The 18,235-nt window shown below is 37.8% G+C and overlaps 1 protein-coding gene across 1 annotated transcript in view; it reads left to right on the forward strand.

Moving 5' to 3' along the window:
- Nucleotides 1-18,235, forward strand: part of LOC102004646 (chromosome unknown open reading frame, human C2orf73) — a 97,141-nt gene that overhangs the window by 44,912 nt on the left and 33,994 nt on the right. The window lies entirely within an intron of this gene.

An 18,235-nucleotide genomic window follows, 5' to 3' on the forward strand; every position in this document is an offset into this window, starting at 1 on the left:
GCCACTGAGCTAAATCCCCAGCCCAATGAGTGCTTTCATTAGCATTTCTGGCCTTTGTTTTCCAGAAGGTTTCAAGATTTGACTAGTAAAATTGAAATGATCAGATCTCTTTCATAAAAATTGAATTTTATTCTTCAACCATTAAATTTCCATAAGATTTAAACTAAATGACTCTAAAAAATGAAATGTATGTGTTGATAGTTTAGCTTCTGAAAAAAAAGAAAAGTCAAAATTAACCTAACCCCATAAAAGTCACAAATAAGAACTTGAAAAAAGGAATCAAAAAGCACAATGGCAATTTGAATCATTAGAGTTCTGTAGTCCGACTAAGAGAAATTTTCAGCTAATCAGAAAACTTTGGCCCAGAAAATACTTTTAAGCCAAGGTTATATCAGATTGTGTTGCATGCCAGGATACAGTACTAATTTCCCATTCTAAATAACTTTGGAGATATAAGGAAGCTCAGCAGATGTTTCTACCTCAGCAACTGGGTTAATATCCATCACCCACATGAAATAGGCTCATATTATTGCCCTTTAGTACCATGAAAGCCTATCATCCCAGCTAATTACTAATGGGTACAAATATTCTAGAAAACATTTAGCATAATCTTATATGTCAGCAATATATATAATAGGTCACACAGTAGGTCTGAATTATAGGAAGCATCTCAGTAGGTACTCATCCATAAATTAAACACATGGATACTGCTAATAAGTTAGAATAAAGCATTACTCTGAAGAAAAATATTTTCAGGACATTTAACTTTGTCCTTAATGTAGTCATTTTGCTATCATATGTGGTGAGAATAGCATTTTAATAGAAAATTCAAAATGTTCATCTAATTTTATTTTAATGTTTTTGGAAAATCATGTTTATTCTTTCAGTAATTTTCTCTGTGTCTCTACCTCTGCCTCTATCTCTCTCTGTCTCTTTCTCTCTGCCTCTCTCTCCTTCTCTCTCTCTCTCTCTATATATAGATATATATATATATCTATATATATAGATATAGATATATCTATCTATATATATATACACACACATATATCATCTACCATGTAGGTGCTAGGTAATAAGAAAACAATGGTGAATTATTTTTATTACTTCTTTGTAAAAATATCTTGATCCTTTTAAGATCTAGGTAATCAGGGACATAGAGTATTTTAAGTGAGGTGAAATAAGCCTTATATGAAATTATCAGGAATTGACTGTGTTTAATTTGTTACTATCCTTTCTCTGTCCATATTTGATCATGTTATACTTTGTTATATTTTTAGAATGATACATGCAATGCAAAAATTTTATATATCTCATTATGCAAAAGTTACTTTTAAAATGTGAACTCTCACTAATACCTATTGTGGATTCATTTTAGATGATCCACATATACTCTGCATAGTAATTTCTGTTTATTTTTTATTTATGTATTTTTTTTTTTGCAGGAAGTCCTGGCTGAGCAAGGTTGGAAGTCCTAGTTCTCGCATTGACCGCACAAACTTTTCTAACGAGAAAACCATCTCTAAACTTGAATATTCTAATTTCAGTGTCCGATACTAATAGAAAAGAAATAAAATTATGCTGCTTCCAGTGCACAATGGACATCATATATCCTGAAGTCTATATTCTAGAATAGTAGTACCAGAGTAGGACTTTTAAAAAGGGAACTTTCTGTTCTGAAAGCTACAGAATTGTTACTGAAAATGTTTGTCACTAAACCCTTTTGTTAAGCAAAAACATATTCTAAGATTAAAAATGTCATTGCAAACATCTAACAGGAACATTCAATTTACACTTGTCTCATGGAATCATAAAGTGAACCACCCAAGTTATTTTAAAGTTCTGTTGTCTAGAGCGAATTCTGATGTTGTCTGAGTAATAATTTGTTATTACAATTGAGTAATTTAATGATGGAAGTCTTCAAGAGAACCAGTGACTAAAATAAATATATGTGTGTGATCAATATAACCATAAAATAATATCAATAAAGAGTTAACTTGAAAATTCTGTTTAAATATAAACATGATTGAATACTTAAATTGTTGTTGTTATTTAATATCTCTTTTGAACCGTATGTCTCTGTGCAGAGCGTGGTCGGCTTGGCGGTTTTAGAATAGCAAGTGGCAATATTTCTATCAACCACCCTTGGGCCTTTCCCAAGGCGCAGAGAACTCACCTTTCTTCCACCAGCATCTCCAGGGATGGCTGCCCTGGGGAGGGGACAGCTGTGCTACCTAGTAAAGCAGGATCCCAGGCCACACAAGTTTAAGCAGAAATGCTACAAAGCCTCCTAGCATGCCCTGGTGGCTGTAAGTGCAGTGAGTGGGTATGCACTAGAGACCGGAGAAGTCCTTCCTTCGGGTTTGCTGTCCATGAGACTCTGTGATCCTTCTGAGAGAGGGTGCCATGCACAAGTGAGAGCTAAGATTTAACTTCCCAACACCCAGGCAGGCTGGAGCTTGAAGGCTCAATCTGATTTGAAGAAAATTAAATATTTTTTTACACTCAAGTTTGGAAACAAAACCTATATTCCTGTACATTTATAAAAGCTAAGTGGAGTTTTAAAAAATATAGTCTCAGAACTGACCAATGTATCTCTTTTTAAAAAGATATCCTTTGATAGTTCCTTTCTTAGCTCTCTTTATAAGAAAATCACACTTTGCTGGAACATCCTAACTGCACAAAGTGAATCAATATTACTTAGTGACTAAAACACGCTGACATTCTATTACCAGGTGGAAACATTGCAGATAATGATTGAAAAATAGATGTTCATGAATAGGTAGAAAGCAAGAGAAATAAGGATAAAGCAACATAAGAATGTGTCACCGAGACCAGATGATACACATTAACAGAAAACCTAATATGTCCAATTTTATATTGTGATATTATTAAATATGTCAATATTTCATAATAGGGAATTTTAATTTATCATATTTAGATAAGAAGTACTGATAGAGTTATTTTGTCAGAATTACATATTTTTAAAAACCAAGAAAAAAATAAGCAAAAGAGTTACTGGATTGAAAGACTATCATTGGGTTGGAGGGTCTCAATGTCCATATACGCACACTCCCCATCCCCCCAAAGCAGCCAGAATCCCAAGCTGTATGATTTGCACAGGCATATTATTATTTTTCATATTGATATAGAGGTGCCTCTATTGTATTTTTTAAAAAGTAACTGAGGTAGTAAGCTGCAGTAGGCTCTGCATGGCTGGAAGGAGTGTGCAGAGATGGACTGTCACCCGGCAGGTGGCAGGAGGCAAAGGGGCTTGGGAAGGACAGGAGCCTTTACTGTTACAAAGGACTTAGCTTCTAACTCTGAGCAGAAGAAATCCAAGTTTCATCCGACCCGGGCGATTTCTGAGTATAAGGAAATGTCCTCCGGCTGGAAGCAGCAGCTGGGGTAGATCTGCGCGTTAAGGAAGGGCGGTCGAGCACCGAAGGGAGGAACCGGCAGATGGTGCGTGAGGCTGAGCCACAAGGCCCCTCAGTCTGACTTTGCTGGAAGTGATTTGCCATTTGTCTGACTAATTTGTTTTGAAACTGTCTCACTGTGTTGCCTTCACTGGTCTCAAACTCCTGGGCACAGTGAGCGTCTTGCCTCACCCTCGTGAATAACTGAGACTGCAGATGTATGCCACTGCACCAGCAACGGCTACATATTTTCAGCTTTGTCTAGTGAAGGGGTTTTTCAGAAGCATGTATCTTTAAACTCATTATTAGAGGCAAGAGGAAAACCAGAATTCACCTCCAAAAGGCTACAGGCCATAAATATGTTTACACAGTTATTCTCACTGGTCTCTGTTGATACAGTGATCAAAAGATGTTCTCTCTTCGGCTAAAAGGAATATTTTTCACATCTAGAGCTAATTTCAGGAACTAAACACAGACAGTGTGGTATAGGAGGCTCTGCTTCACGAGTCAGGAAATCTGCGCTCTGGGCCAGCTCAGCCACTAATTAGCAATGTGTCTTGGTATCCTCGGCTGCAAAGTCAAGAGGTTAAGCTAAATCAAGACTTTTTACAAGATTCCCTTGAGTCATAGGACTGTGGGGCTTGGGATCAGGAGAGTTACAGAAGATTAACGAGAAAGAAGAGCAATCTGACCTCGGCCTAGAGCCCTGACCCTCGCTCCAGTGAGAGTAGCTCCACACTCATCTCTTCGTATATTGAGATTGTCCATGAGACATCTTTAAGAAGAATTCTGGGACTGAAAGTATATCTTGGAGGTAAAGCACTTGCTTAGCATGAGTGAGGCCCTGGGTTCAATCCCCAGCATTACAAGAAGAAAAATTCTGCCTCAGAGAAATAAACAAAACAAAAATGAGAGCAAAGACACTGGATCTGGTATCTTACAGTCTGAATTTCTAAATGCTATTCAAGTGTACTTCCTATTCATTTGAATACTTTTGTCAAACCAGCATGGCACATATACTTAACCTTAAGTGACTTCCATTGAAAATATACACAGTCTGTGAAAAGGCTGTTGGAAATACATTCCTGTTCTTCATGGTGGTCTCCATAAAGTTTTGTAGCTTCTAAAAATTTCAAAAATGATTTCCTCTTGTCTTTTGTTTCAATTTTTATCTTAGCAAGTTGAAAAGTATACAAGAAGTAATACAAATATATATAATTAGTAGTTTGATTAAAAGTATTCTATAAGAATATCTTGGAAATTTTAACCTAACATTTATGATCATGTAAGAGGTAAATTTCCCTTTCTTAACTGATTCATGGTTTTGATCCAATTAAAATCTTTAATTTTTTTTTTTTTTTTTGTTTTTTTGAGACAGGGTCTCACTGTGCAGTTCAGGCTGCCCTTGAGCTCACTTTGTAGCCTAGGCTGGTCTCGAACTTGCAACAATCCTCCTACTTCAGCCTCCCAAATGCTGGGATTACAGGCGTATGCCACCATGCTAGGCCTTAAAATTTTAATTTTATAATTAAAAAGACTAGTTGTTGTTTGACAGCATAAGCTTTTCTATAAAAGTCGGTTATTTTTCCTTTTCTAGAGAGCCAGACCTATCTCTCTCCTCTGCTGGATATAAGGGTTCACATTCTTGGCTGGATCCTAAAGATACATCTTCCACTCTTAAACTTATTTTACTAGTTTTACTTTCCATTTGGCCTGATGGACTCTGCATGTAGCACTGGTTACAATGTAGTCCCCCTCCTTTCTCCTCTTCTACAAGTACTGTAGTAGAAGATATATAAAGAACATGCAGAAGATTCATTATATTATTATTTCAGAACAATTCTAAAAAGCAAGGATCATAGTCATTTGCCATTTCCTATCAAATTGAAGGTAGATTAATCTGGATTAAGAGCATTCTTTGATTGAGTATGAAGGCTTACATCTGTAATCTCATCAAGAGGACAAGGTAGATGGATAGAAATAGAGAGCAGCTTGGACAGCTTAGCAGACTCTGTCTCAGATTAAATAAAAAAGCCCTGAGGATATAGCTAGTGCAAAGGCCCTACGTTTAAAATCCAGTACCATGATAGATAGAGATAGATAGATGATAGATACATAGATAGATAGACAGATGATAGATGATAGATAGTTATAGATAGATGATAATACATAAACGATAGATAAGAACATGTCTGCAATACTTACCCATGTATTGGCATAAAGTGAATATACACTGTGTACTGTTATTCTTGAGATTCAATATCTATATCTACCAGGAAAAAAATGAAACAGGAACCTTTCTCAGGAAAATTTTTGGGGAACAATAAAAGAATCAGCGTTTCTGTCTCCTGAGTCTACCTACAATTCTTTCTATATACTGGGATACCTAATGCAAGTCACAGTAGTGGCATAGTGAGTAGTCCCTTAAAAAATGGAAGTAGAGACCAAGAAAAAGAACCACCGTGGCAGAGCATATAGAAATTGTGTTGAGGAATCACAACAGTGATAACAAAACTGAACAAAAGCAAGGGAGTGACCCACAGAACAAGCGGAGTAGTGCATCCAAGCTAGAGGAAACAGGTTGTGGTCCAGGACAGGCGCACGAAGCCTCCTAACAAGCTGGTGACATTATATTTCTTCACAGGAATGATAGCTTCAAAAGGCTTACACTGCAAGTTAACTCAATGGAAGTAATTTTTTGAAAAATCTGATACTCCTAGAAATCTCAACCGAACAACAAAGTATGGGGTAGAGCAAAGCAGCCATTCTATGTCTATTTGAGAAGAATATACTTATGTGTTGGCAAATACCAGTACATAATCAAACTCTCCTCATTAAAAGATGAATAAATGGGAAAACCCTGCCTTACAATTCACAAAAAGCACTGTAGCCCAAGGTAAAAGGTACATTATCCTTTACCACAGGGGCAATACATATCTTTACAATTACTTATTATAGGAAGGAGGTGAAATATCAGGAAACATCTGCTGATGTGCTCAAGGGCATACAATGTGAGTTGGCCTCCATGAAAAAGAGAGGGAGAATTAGGACAGAAAATGTACAAACTACAGTAAAATAAGTGGATTGAGGAAAGTTAGTTAAGATGTAAAGATATCTAAAGAGCCGACCACACGCACACACGCACACGCACACACACATGCACCATGGATGAACTGCAGGAAAACCAAAAGGGGAGAGAATTACAATCCATTCTAGAATTAGTAACCAGAAAATTGCATTCCTGACAAAGACTTGAACATCAGGATCTGCCATGGTTTTTGCCTTTAATTTACACGTTTGAAAATTCCCCAAGTGCTTCTGACAACCAGGCAGGCATAGGAAATGTTGGTGTACAGAGAAAACCTGAAGTTCATCAGGAGAGTCAGAAAAAAAAACACATGAAAGCTAGAGAGGAAAACAATTAACTTAGACGAAAGATCACATATATATTCCACAAATAATTTAATTATAGAAATGCATAGGGAAAAGAATAATTGAAATAGTTATGACACAAAACTTCCTTGAGGTCAAATACACAGCAATAAAGTACATAGTATAAATTTTACAGTATAAAAGTCTACAGCTATAAGCAAAAATGACCCAAAAAGGCCTGCAGATAAAACCTGGTTAAAAGATAAATTAATCATGAAGATCAATAACAGTGCTCTAGCATTCACCTTAGGAGGCAGCCACTGCCGCCCAGCAGCTGCTCTGTTTCCCTCTTCACTCACTCCCCGCCCTCCTGGGCTGCTGTCTCCTCCGTCCTCCCTTCGTACACTCCTTCCTCTCAGTTGTGACCTCGTTGTCCGTTTCCATCAGAAGAGAATTCCCTCAGTGCCGACCACTGCATCAACCTACCAAGCCACACCTGTGCCCAAGTACTCACCCTACCTTCCTGCTTGGTACTCTATGTAAATTATTTATGAACCCAATTAAGGCAATGCCTGGATCCCTATGCTCAAGGACTTCGCTCCAGCAGTTCTCCTCCCTCATTAAATTTGTTTCCTACTGAATGAATCTTTTCCATTAGTCTATAGACATGCTGTTCCTCTCTCTCTCTCCTGGCCCATCCAGCTCTGGCTGTATATCTGTTCATTTTATAGATAAATTTCCTCCAAAAAGGAATCTATACTGGTGATAATCCAGCACCCATTCTTAAAGCTGTTATCATTCTCTTGCTCCCTGCCCCACCAGCATGTCAACAGGCCTACACAGCTTTCTCTCCCTTTGGCAAAATTATCAAACTCCCTAATTTTAAATATCATATATATATTGACAACTTCAAAAGTTACATCTTCCACCCAGGCTTATTACCTCAACTCCAGATTCATACAACCAACAACCTATTGACATTTATACTCGGATGTCTAATTACCCTTGGATATCAAATGTCAACATCTCATGCTCTGCCCCTTTGTTCTAAACTTTCTCCTCCCAGATTTCCCCACCTCAGCTGCTCTTCTCACGATCTCCACCTCACTGGCAGCAACACTTTCTGAGATGTTTGGTGCAAAGCCTCGAAGTCATCCTGACACTTCTCTTGCATTCATGTCTCTTCTGTCATCTCTGGCTTCAAATGTCCAAAGTTTGCTTTAAAATAAACTGGGCATATCTGAGAGAGCAAGCGGAAGAGATCAGAGGATAAAAGGACAGAAAGAAAGCAGCTGAAACAAAACTGAAGTGAATGCACAGAGGTTCAACAGGCTATTCCCTGTTCTTGTTGCATTTTTCGTAAGATGTTTAAGAATATGTGCCTGATACCACCCCTTCTCACTATGGTAAGACGGCAGCCCTGACGCCAGTCCCCCTTATCACCACTACAGTGGGGTCCAAAGACGACCCCAGCTTCTGCCTTCGCCCCTCCCCACTCTGCGCCCAGCCTAGCGCTGAGTGAAACTGTGAAAGCAGAAATCAGATCATGCCACCTGTCTCAGCCACTTTCTCATAAGGGACGCAACACCCAGCATCCACAACTGAAAGGAGGAAAGGGTGAGTTGGGCTCGTGATGACAGCTCTGGTGGGCTGGCTTTTCAGAGCTGGCTGGATCCAGGGCGTGTGGCAGCGGGTGTGAGGGTGTGTGGTACTGAATGGCCCCACTGATTGGAATTAGCATAGTTCTGAATGGCTCCACTGATTGGAATTAGCATAGTTCTGGTGTCACCACCCAAAAGGCTGGTAGCCTGGATGGGATAAAAGGGAAAGGCAGGCTGGCTACGGGCTGCTTGTTGCCTGCTGCTGTCCCTCCATGGGCTGCTGCTTCTCTGTGATGCCTCTGTCAAACCGCCCTGCCTTGGACCCCCCCATCATGGGCTGAAACTTCTACAAACTATGAGCCAAAATAGACCTTCGGGTGTTGGATATTTTGTCCCAGCAACAAGAAAAGTAAGACAAATAGCATGGTGGAAAGGCCTGCCTCGGAGGAAGCTTGCTCATGTCACGGTGGCCAGGACGCAGAGAAAGAAGGCAGAAAGCCAGGAGGGAGATGCAGCCTGCCAGGTCCCGCCCCAGCGAGCACCTCCAGCTGGGCGCCAGGCCTAACAGCAAGTTCACTATTGTGCCCGCACATCAGTCCCCCTTCCAAAAGCCCCACCTCTGAGCACATGAAAGGCTTCCGCGTGGAGGGGTCATTCTTGATCCAAACCACAGCACCCTCAGCTCAAGCCTTCTCACTGCAGTCTACCTCTACCCCAGGGAATGCCAGCACCACTACAACGGCTGAGAAGGCTCTGACCTCCCGGTCCTTTCACTTGATCCCTTTGCTGCTGCTCTCCTCCTTGTGATGCTGCTTCAGCCACAAGGAGCTCCTTGCTCTCCTTCCAGTATCCCCGGCCGCTGTCTCCAGGCCTCTCCACTCACTGCTTTGTCTTGCTTGAGTGCTCTTCGCCCCGGCCCACAGGCCTCACTCCCTCACTGCCTCCTGGTCTTTGGATGAGTATCACTCAGTCAGTGCACTTTACTCTGATCACCGCGTTTAAATTGTCAGATACTCCACAAACTTTTCATCTTCTTTACTTCCTCCTGGTGCTTATCACCATCTATTATTCTCCTACATTTTATTTATCAACTTTCACCTCAATGCAAGCTGCCCTATAGCAAGAATTTGTATAAATTATTCATATAATTTGTGTGATTGTGTCCCTGCTACAATCTCTATCACAGCTGTTCATGAACCATAATGTGTGCTCAGTGTTCTTTGTGTTGAGTTAAAGATAAGAAGCTGGGCATGATGGTGCACATCTGTAATTCTAGCACTCTGAGAGGCTGAAGCAGGAAGATCACAAGTTGAAGCCCAAGCTGGACAACTTAGCAACTCAATAAGACCTTGTCTCAAATTTTAAAAAAAATTTTGAAAAGGCTGAAGATGTAGCTCAGTGTGAAGGCCACAGGTTCAATCTCCAGTAACACTAAAGAAAGAAAAAGAAGGAAAGAGAGAAAGAGAAGAACGGAAATAAAGAGAAAGAGAAATCAAGAGAGAGAGTGAGAAAGAAAAGGAGGAGGAAGAGAGGAAAAAGAGAAAGGGGATGAGAGAAGAAGAAAGAAAGAAAAAGAAAGAAAGAAAAAGAGAAAGAGAAATCAAGAGAGAGAGTGAGAAAGAAAAGGAGGAGGAAGAGAGGAAAAAGAGAAAGGGGATGAGAGAAGAAGAAAGAAAGAAAAAGAAAAGGAAATAAAAAATAAAAATAGTCCTCTAAGGCCTTGAGCAAAGATGACAGAAGTCATCTGTTCATCATTTTCCTGACCCATGCCAGGAAAGCTTACAAATAGCCCTTGAGAGGATGAAACTGACCATCAAATAACTTAATTGCTGGCCAAAGCAAAATACAAACCTCTTTAAAGAAAGAAAAAGAACCCTAATTTTCAAGACCTTAACTTTCAGAATATCTAACATAAAATTTGGAATGACATAACTGGAAGCTGTCAACTTACAGTTCTAGATCCAGTGAGATTCAAAAATGAAGGCAAAAACTAAATCTCAAAAACTTTGTCCAAGGAGATCTGCACTACAAGATATAATTAAATTCTTCTCACAGAAGGAAAATGGTACCAGATGGAAAGTCGATCTACATAAAAAAATAACAGCGATTTACAGCAAGTCCCCAACTTATAAACATTTGAATTGTGAACTTTCACAAGTGTACAGTGTAAGACTCATTTTTTCCAGCTTACAGATGAATCCGACTGTAAACAGTTCTCTCCAGAATGGAACTGGTTCATAAGTTGAGGGCTTACTTAAATACTTACAAGGTCTATAGAAGCAATATGTATAATAGAACAAAGGATAGCAGAAAGAAATCTAAGCTCTCTAGTAAGTCTTGTATTCTACACAGTCTAATTTTTAAATTGAACGTAAATCTTCATAAGTTAAATTTGTACATTTTAAATCCTACAGCTTTAAAAAGCTTTAAAACTTTTTTAAAAGGGGCACTTATATGCCTCATGTCTTGATTGAGCTAGAGGTTACATGTGTATGTCAAAATTTGTTAAATTATAATCTTAAAATAAATACATTTATTATATGTAGACTCTACCTGAAATGTGTTTTTTTTTATAAAAAAGTGATGAGGTAGTTTTTTTAAGAGATTCCAATAAAATTTTTAAAAATTTAAAAACATAATTCTAAAGTTATAAACTTGGGTGCTATGTTAAGCAGAATAAACACAGTTTATTAATATACGTTAGTAATAAACAAGAACTACACTCACCTTGGAGAACTGACACATATATGTGTCAAATCTTGATCATTTTCACTCCCCCTTCTCCACCTCTGCCCTCCCCTTTCCCACTTTTCCCAGACCCCCTTTGTTCTCCACATAGTCTACCTCCTTGTTTCTTACCATCTCTCTCTTTGATTTTGCTCTTTAAATGTTTACACTTTGGGTTTCTCATATTAGAGAGTCCAGGTGATGTTTAACCTTCTGTGTTTGATTTATTTTTCTTAGCATTATGGTCTCAGGATCAATCTATTTTCCTACAAATGATTCAGATTTGTCCTTCTTTATGGAAAAGTAGTACTCCACTATGTGTAAATCCCACATTTTCTTTATCCATTCATTTGTTGATGGTCATATAGGCCACTTCCATATTTTAGCTGTTGTGAATTAATATGATGGCTATAACTTTCCAGAAAATACCTAGAAGAGGTATAGCTGGTTCAAGCGGAATTATTACTTTTAGTTTTTAAAGAAATCCTCATAGGGATTTCCATAGTGGTTGTACTACTTCAGATTCCTATCAGCAATGTGGAAGGATTTCTTTTCCCCACAACTGTGCCGGCATTTGTTGTTTTGTGTTTCAGTCACTGATAACAGCCACTCTTACTGGAATAGAATCTCAGTGTCATTTTGATTTGCATTTCTCTAATGGCCAAAGACATTGAACACATTCTTATGTACTTATCAGCCATTTAAACTTCTTTATTTGAGAAGTGTCTATTCATTTCAATTTCCATATTTTTGATTGGATCTTTTGGGGGGAGCTATCTAGTATTTTTTAGTTCTTTATATATTCTAGATATAAGTCTTTTGTCTGAGGAGTAGCTGGTAAAAATTTTTGCCTACTGTTTTTTTTTCCTTCACTACTCAAAAGTCTTAAAATTTGACATAATTCTATTTATTGATTTGTGTTATTCTATCTTGTGCAATTTGAGTCCTGTTTAGGCTGTCTTTGCTTATGCCTACGTCTTTAAGAGTTTTACCGATTTTCTCTTTGAGCAGATTCAATATTTCTAGGTCTTTGTTTTTTTAAATTCTATTTTAGTACAGAGTGAGACATATGGATATAGAGTCATTCTTCTGGACGCAGATAACTGGCTTTTCTAATATCATTTGTTAAAAAGACTGTCTTTTCTCCAGTTTACGTTCCTGGCCCCTTTGTCAAAAAATTAGATGACTGCTCCTATTTAGGTCTATGATCTAATGCTCAGGAATGCACAATAGCCGCAGGTGAGGCTATTGTGAGATGACTGGGTCATGGGGGTGCTGTACTTACCAGTGGGTTAATCCACTGGTTCACGCACAGCTGACGTGCTGTTAGAAGGTGGAGCGGGTCAGAAGGGGCGAGTCACTGGCGTGCGGCCTGGCAGGGTGGAGTGAGCTACCTGGCTCCTCTCTTTCCTGTCTGCTTCCTGGTCACCTTGGTGTGAGCACTTTTGCTCGTGGGTGGGCCTTCCCACCGTGCCATTTCTGCATTTGAGCCTACTAACCATGGCCTGAAACTTTGAGCCGAAATAAACCTTTCCTGCTCTACCTTGTGAGTGCCCCAGCCATGCACAAGTGCCTGAGACAAAGTCTGGAGGAGTCCGGGGTTGCTTTGCAGCCTCTCTCCTGTTGCACTGGCCCACATGTGTCTTGTGCCAGTGCAATGTTGTTGTCGTCAATGTAGTTCTGCAGGATAATTTGAAATTCAGGATTGTGATGCTGCCTGTTTGTTCTTACTGATCAACATTGCTTTGGCTGTTCTAGTTCTCTTCTGGTTCCATGTGGATTTTAGAATTTTTTCTAGTTCTATGAAGAATGCTGTTGCTATTTTTGTTGGAATTGCATTAATCTATCATTTTTGGTAATATGACAATATTGGTTTTACATATCCAAGGATAGGGGCTATCTTTCCCTTTTCTAACATCTCCTTTAATCTCTTTTTTTTTCCCAGAGGACTACAGTAATTTTTATAGAAGTCTTCACCTCCTTGGTTTAATTCTTTTTTTTATTTTAAAAATTAAAAAAAGCTAACAAAACAACAATGAAGATAAAATCAAAACAACACAAAAACAATACATGACCTCAAAACAAAATGATAGGAATTAACAATGATTGCTACATTACATATTGTTATCTTCAACGAAGTTGCTCAGTCCACCAGACATAAGAATGTAAGATTGATCAAACAATCAAAGACATTAACAAGTAATAAAAAAAAAAAACACTGGAAATGATGCAGAGTTTCACCATACAAGACAGCAGGAGTTCAACAATAGTTCTTATACTGCATATTTTGTTTTCATATCAGTCATTCTGATTACCAGATTCAAGCATGCAAAATTGGTCAAGAAAAAAAGAAAATTTTAAGCATTGACTGATCCTTTCAATAAACCACAGACATCAGCAATATATCTATTCCTTGGTTTAATTCTTAGGTATTTAATTTTTTAAAACTACTGCAAATAGCATTGTTTTCCTGATTTCTTTCTTTGTGGGTTCACTGTTGGTGTACAGGAATGTTACTGATTTTTGTGTGTTTGTTTTGTATCCTCTCACTTTGATAAATTTATTAGTTCTAAGTATCTTCTAGTGGAGTTTTTTGCATCTTCTATGTAAAGGATCATGTCAACTGAGAATAAGGATAATTTGATTTCTTTCTTTCCTATTTAAATCTTTTCTCTTGCCTTATTGCTCTGGCTGAAGTCTCAAGTAGCATATTAAATAGGAGTAATGAGAGTGGACACCTTTGTCTTGTTCCTGATTGTAGTAGGAGTCTTTTCAGTGTTTTCCCTCTTAGTATAATTTTGGCAATGAGTTTGTCACAATTGTATTTCACAAGTTTGAAGTAAGATCCTTATAGCTGATTGGTCAATAGCAATAGCGGATTTAAATTTAAATTAATAAAAATTAAATTATGCTAAAAATTTAGTTCATGCTTCAAGAGCTCAGTAGCCATCTGTGGCTAGTAGCTGTATTTTATACATCTATGGGAGAAAAATAGAAGCAAATCCACTAAAATCACTCACAGAGGTTATCTCTAATTCGTAAAATTTTGCTTTATTGATGTTTACCAAACTTTTCTATACTAAACATATATTCATTTAATAATATGAAAGAAACTTACTGAAAAAATTACACATTAAATTCCTAATGCCTAATTGGAAAGAAGTAGTGACTCATTAGAATATTTTTAGAATTAAACTTAGTATAGAAACTGTATTAGCAATTAACCCATTAAAGTAGTGTTTATCTCTAGATAAGCAGAGAGTTTTATAATGGAGATCTTATTTTAGTTTAAGTAAACCAGCTTTAAATTTTCATGTTAGAATGAAATCAATAGTTTCTTTAAAAAATATTTTGTTTGTACTCTGTTGATGGATCCAGGTGATCATTTGTAAGAAATATAAGTGAAAACATTCTATCACAAAGACAGGGAGGATTACTCAGAAAGAATAAAAATAAGCTAAAATGTTAAAACTTTCACCCATTTGTCTAATTATACATTATGACTTTTAAATGGAAAGTGCTTTGGGTTTACACTTGCATACACTTTAACAAATATTTTAATACAGTTGAAAATATAATTAGGTCCAGTAGACTTAAATTAAAATGAGTATAAGGTTTACCATTAGATTTTTAGAAAATTAGGAAGATAAATTGTTCCAATTTGCCAATGACCTCCTTATCATCCCTCCCACATAACAATTTACTGGAATTTAACAACAATTAGAATTCTCCTAGTGGGCCCTATTAGTGCTTACATTATGCAGTGTGAATAATACATTTGAGGCATCAGCATTCTAGTATTTAGGCTGTGGCTTAACTCTGGTTTTAAAAAGAATGCCACTGTCCCATTCATTTTATTGTTTCACAGTTGCCTGGAAATGGAGTAAGGAAAAAATATTTTTGAATGTCAGCAAACCTGGATAACTCTAACTGTTTAGAGCTGTCGATCCCTGGCGCATTACAGAGATTTAGTTCAGCAGTGTGTGCGTGCGTGGGCACCCTTCCCAGCCAACTGCTCAGACTCCACCAACAAGGGAAATTCCACCTAGTACATCTTTTTGTACTAACAGTGTCACTACATTTTTGAGTTAATGATATGCAAAGGCTAAACGGGTATATTACATACTGTTCATATGATTAAATTTGAAAGTATCACTTTAAGATGTGATAGAGCAGATTATTTTTTTCCAAACCATAATGTGCATGTTTTTTAAGTGAAAGGCTTAATACTGGCTCTCCCCGAGTAGCCTACAATTTGACAAGAAAATAAGGCACTTGCAAACACATGTCTGCTGTAAAATTCCAAGGTAATAAACAAATGATGCTATAGTACTATAATCTGTGTAGTGTAAATCCTAAAATCAAGGATTTTACACTATAATATATATAGGATTACATCCTTGATGTATAACCCGTCAAGGATTATACACTATAATCTGTGTAGTGTAAACCCTAAAATCAATCCTAAAATCAATATTATTTATTGCCTTGACATCTGGTGAAAAAAGCAAGGTCTCAAACGGCTTAACTGTAAATTTTGCTTTCCTCAAATTTGTTCCTGTGAAAAAGGTACCCTCTCCCAACAGTCCTTATCAAGGACTAGAAGCACTTCCTACTTACCCCTCAATAGCATTTCAGTTCTCGTCCAGCCTGCAGAATTATTCAAACTAATTCTCAGGCGGAAACCGAGCGTCACCTCGTTCTCTTGACACTACAAAGCCTTCCTTCCACAGTCTTTGGCTGATAATTCTATTCTCAAGTAAAAGCCTCGTGTGACCCCCAACACAATGTCCCCTTCCCCTCTGCTACTAATATGTTACTAATAAACTGCTGCCAATTTCACCCCCCCAGGATTGTGTGTCATACATTTGGCTACTCCCATAACTGTTGGGCCAGAATATCTTCCTCATCGATGGGGTAAACACGGCCACAGCCAGAATATATCTCTTTATATTTTAAGAGGTCCAGGTTAGAAAACGATCTTCAGAGTCTAGAACGGTTTTGTAGAGTAGGTTTGTTTGGACAGAAAATGGTAGTAGGGATTTGATTTTGCATATGGCTTTTGTCTTATTTCTGAGATTTTCTGCTGGAGGTACATATAGAGGAGAAATGATAGCAAACATTAAGCTCTAATTTTATTAGCTGGACAAGGGCCCATTTCAACAACAGAAAATGCGGTAAAAACTGGATTATAGAAATTGTGTTAGGGTAGGAACCAAAGTGAACCTCTATTTCTTATTCCTTCACTCCTGCATTCTACATGCTTTTTCCAGATAGCTACGGAATGTGGATGAGCAGTCTTTTGGCTCTGTGAAGCTATAGGTAGACAGCTGAGATGATGAGGTCCACTGAGACAGGCCCTGCCTCTTTTGTTCAATCCCTGGAGAAAGAGAGTGTACTGAGGGTAAGGCCCACAGCATGTGTAAGCACTGACCTTTAACAGAGGGTACTACCTTCCGGTAAAAGGGTCTCTATCAGAGTCTAGTTCTTTTTTGTGTGTGATCATGTCATATATTATAAATGCATATTTTTTGGTTTTTTACTTTATAGAAAAAAGTTAAAACAAAATTTCATAACAATAGGAGAAAAACAATAGTTAATATTTTGCATTTTGTTATTTTAAAGTAGTTACTCAGAGTATAAGATATGGGTATAAAAAATTCTCCAACTGATATTAGCATGAACCTTCCTTTTCTATGAGCTAAGAGACATAATAGTATAACTAATTTGCACTTTTTCTCTCTTTTCCATTCCTTCATTTCTCCTTTTCCCCATCGTAGTTCCTTTTTCCTCTTAAACAATTTCTTCCCATTTCACAACATCTATTGTACATTTTAGACCTTATTTACTCTTTCAGTTTCTCACACCAGGGAGATGATGTGATGTTTACACATGTGAGTTCAATTTACAAGCTGATTAGGAAATCTTTTCTCAACAGAATGACGGAATGGTGGGATGGACAGGGCAATAGTTTCTTTCTAACGCAGGCACCAAGGCAAAATAAGTTCCTTTCCCCAAATATGACGAAAGATATTCCAGATAAGTCTATGAGATCAGCGGAGGGAGTAATGCAGAAGTGAGAATAGTTTGTGGGGAAGTGCGCACCGTTTGGAGCCAAGGACCCAAACTGGGGACCCGTGGGAATTTTGAGAGTATGAAGTGCAAAGACAGAGGCAACAAGGACTATCCAGGACAAAAGATGCAGTCTGAGTTTTTAAAAATGAAGTCTTTCTGCCTGCTACCAAGGTCTCAGGATATTCTGGTGAATCCAGTCTTTGGTACTCATGATTCCCAGAGAAAATTTCCAGAAGCAGGGATGGGCTGGCAGAGGAGAGAAATGCATACAAAGTACATGGTGTTCTCACAGTTTACTAAGAACATAGTCACTAAGAAGCTATGTCTGAGGCCGGGCATAGCAGAGAGGAAAGACAGTCTCAGCTTCCACATCACTCATATTCTGAGGATCGCCCTGGTGGGGACCAAGCGAACAAGCACATCCCACGTGCCAGGCCGTGTAACATGCGCCACCTGATTTGATTCTCACAAAAAAATCTACAAGGCAGGCAGATACTAGAATTATTATTATTTTACAGTTAGGAAAATATCTGAAAGTTATTGCTCATGGCCATGCAGCTATGCAATGGCTCCACTTCCAGGGCCCGGATTATAATTATTACGCTATAGTACAGTAGTGGCTAATCTATGATATGAATGCCACAGTGGGCTACTGTATGACTGAAACATATAAAGGCTGTCATCACTGTTGAATGAGAAGCAAAGTGACTATTAAAAATAGGAAAAAAGGTGAATTCTCTCTATTCAGTTCAGAAAAAAATATTGTCATGAATATAAGTAAAAGCATAAAATTTTTCATAGAAAATATAAAAAAAAGTTTAGAGAGTACTAACCACAAGTAACACAAATCTCATATTATCAAACATAAATAGGAGTGCTAGAAAAAAGTTATAATTCTAAAAGTTATATATCTTCTATAATTTTTAAGTAACCTCAAGCATTCTCTAGCAAATACCATGATTTAAACATTGTATTTCCCTATTAGTGAGGCTTTCTGCTCTCATTCTAACTTACGAAGCCTTAATCAAGTTACAGCAAAGAAAG

Source organism: Chinchilla lanigera, unplaced genomic scaffold (genome assembly GCF_000276665.1).
Source record: "Chinchilla lanigera isolate Chin_1 unplaced genomic scaffold, ChiLan1.0 scaffold00040, whole genome shotgun sequence".
In the NCBI taxonomy this organism is placed as follows: domain Eukaryota; kingdom Metazoa; phylum Chordata; class Mammalia; order Rodentia; family Chinchillidae; genus Chinchilla; species Chinchilla lanigera.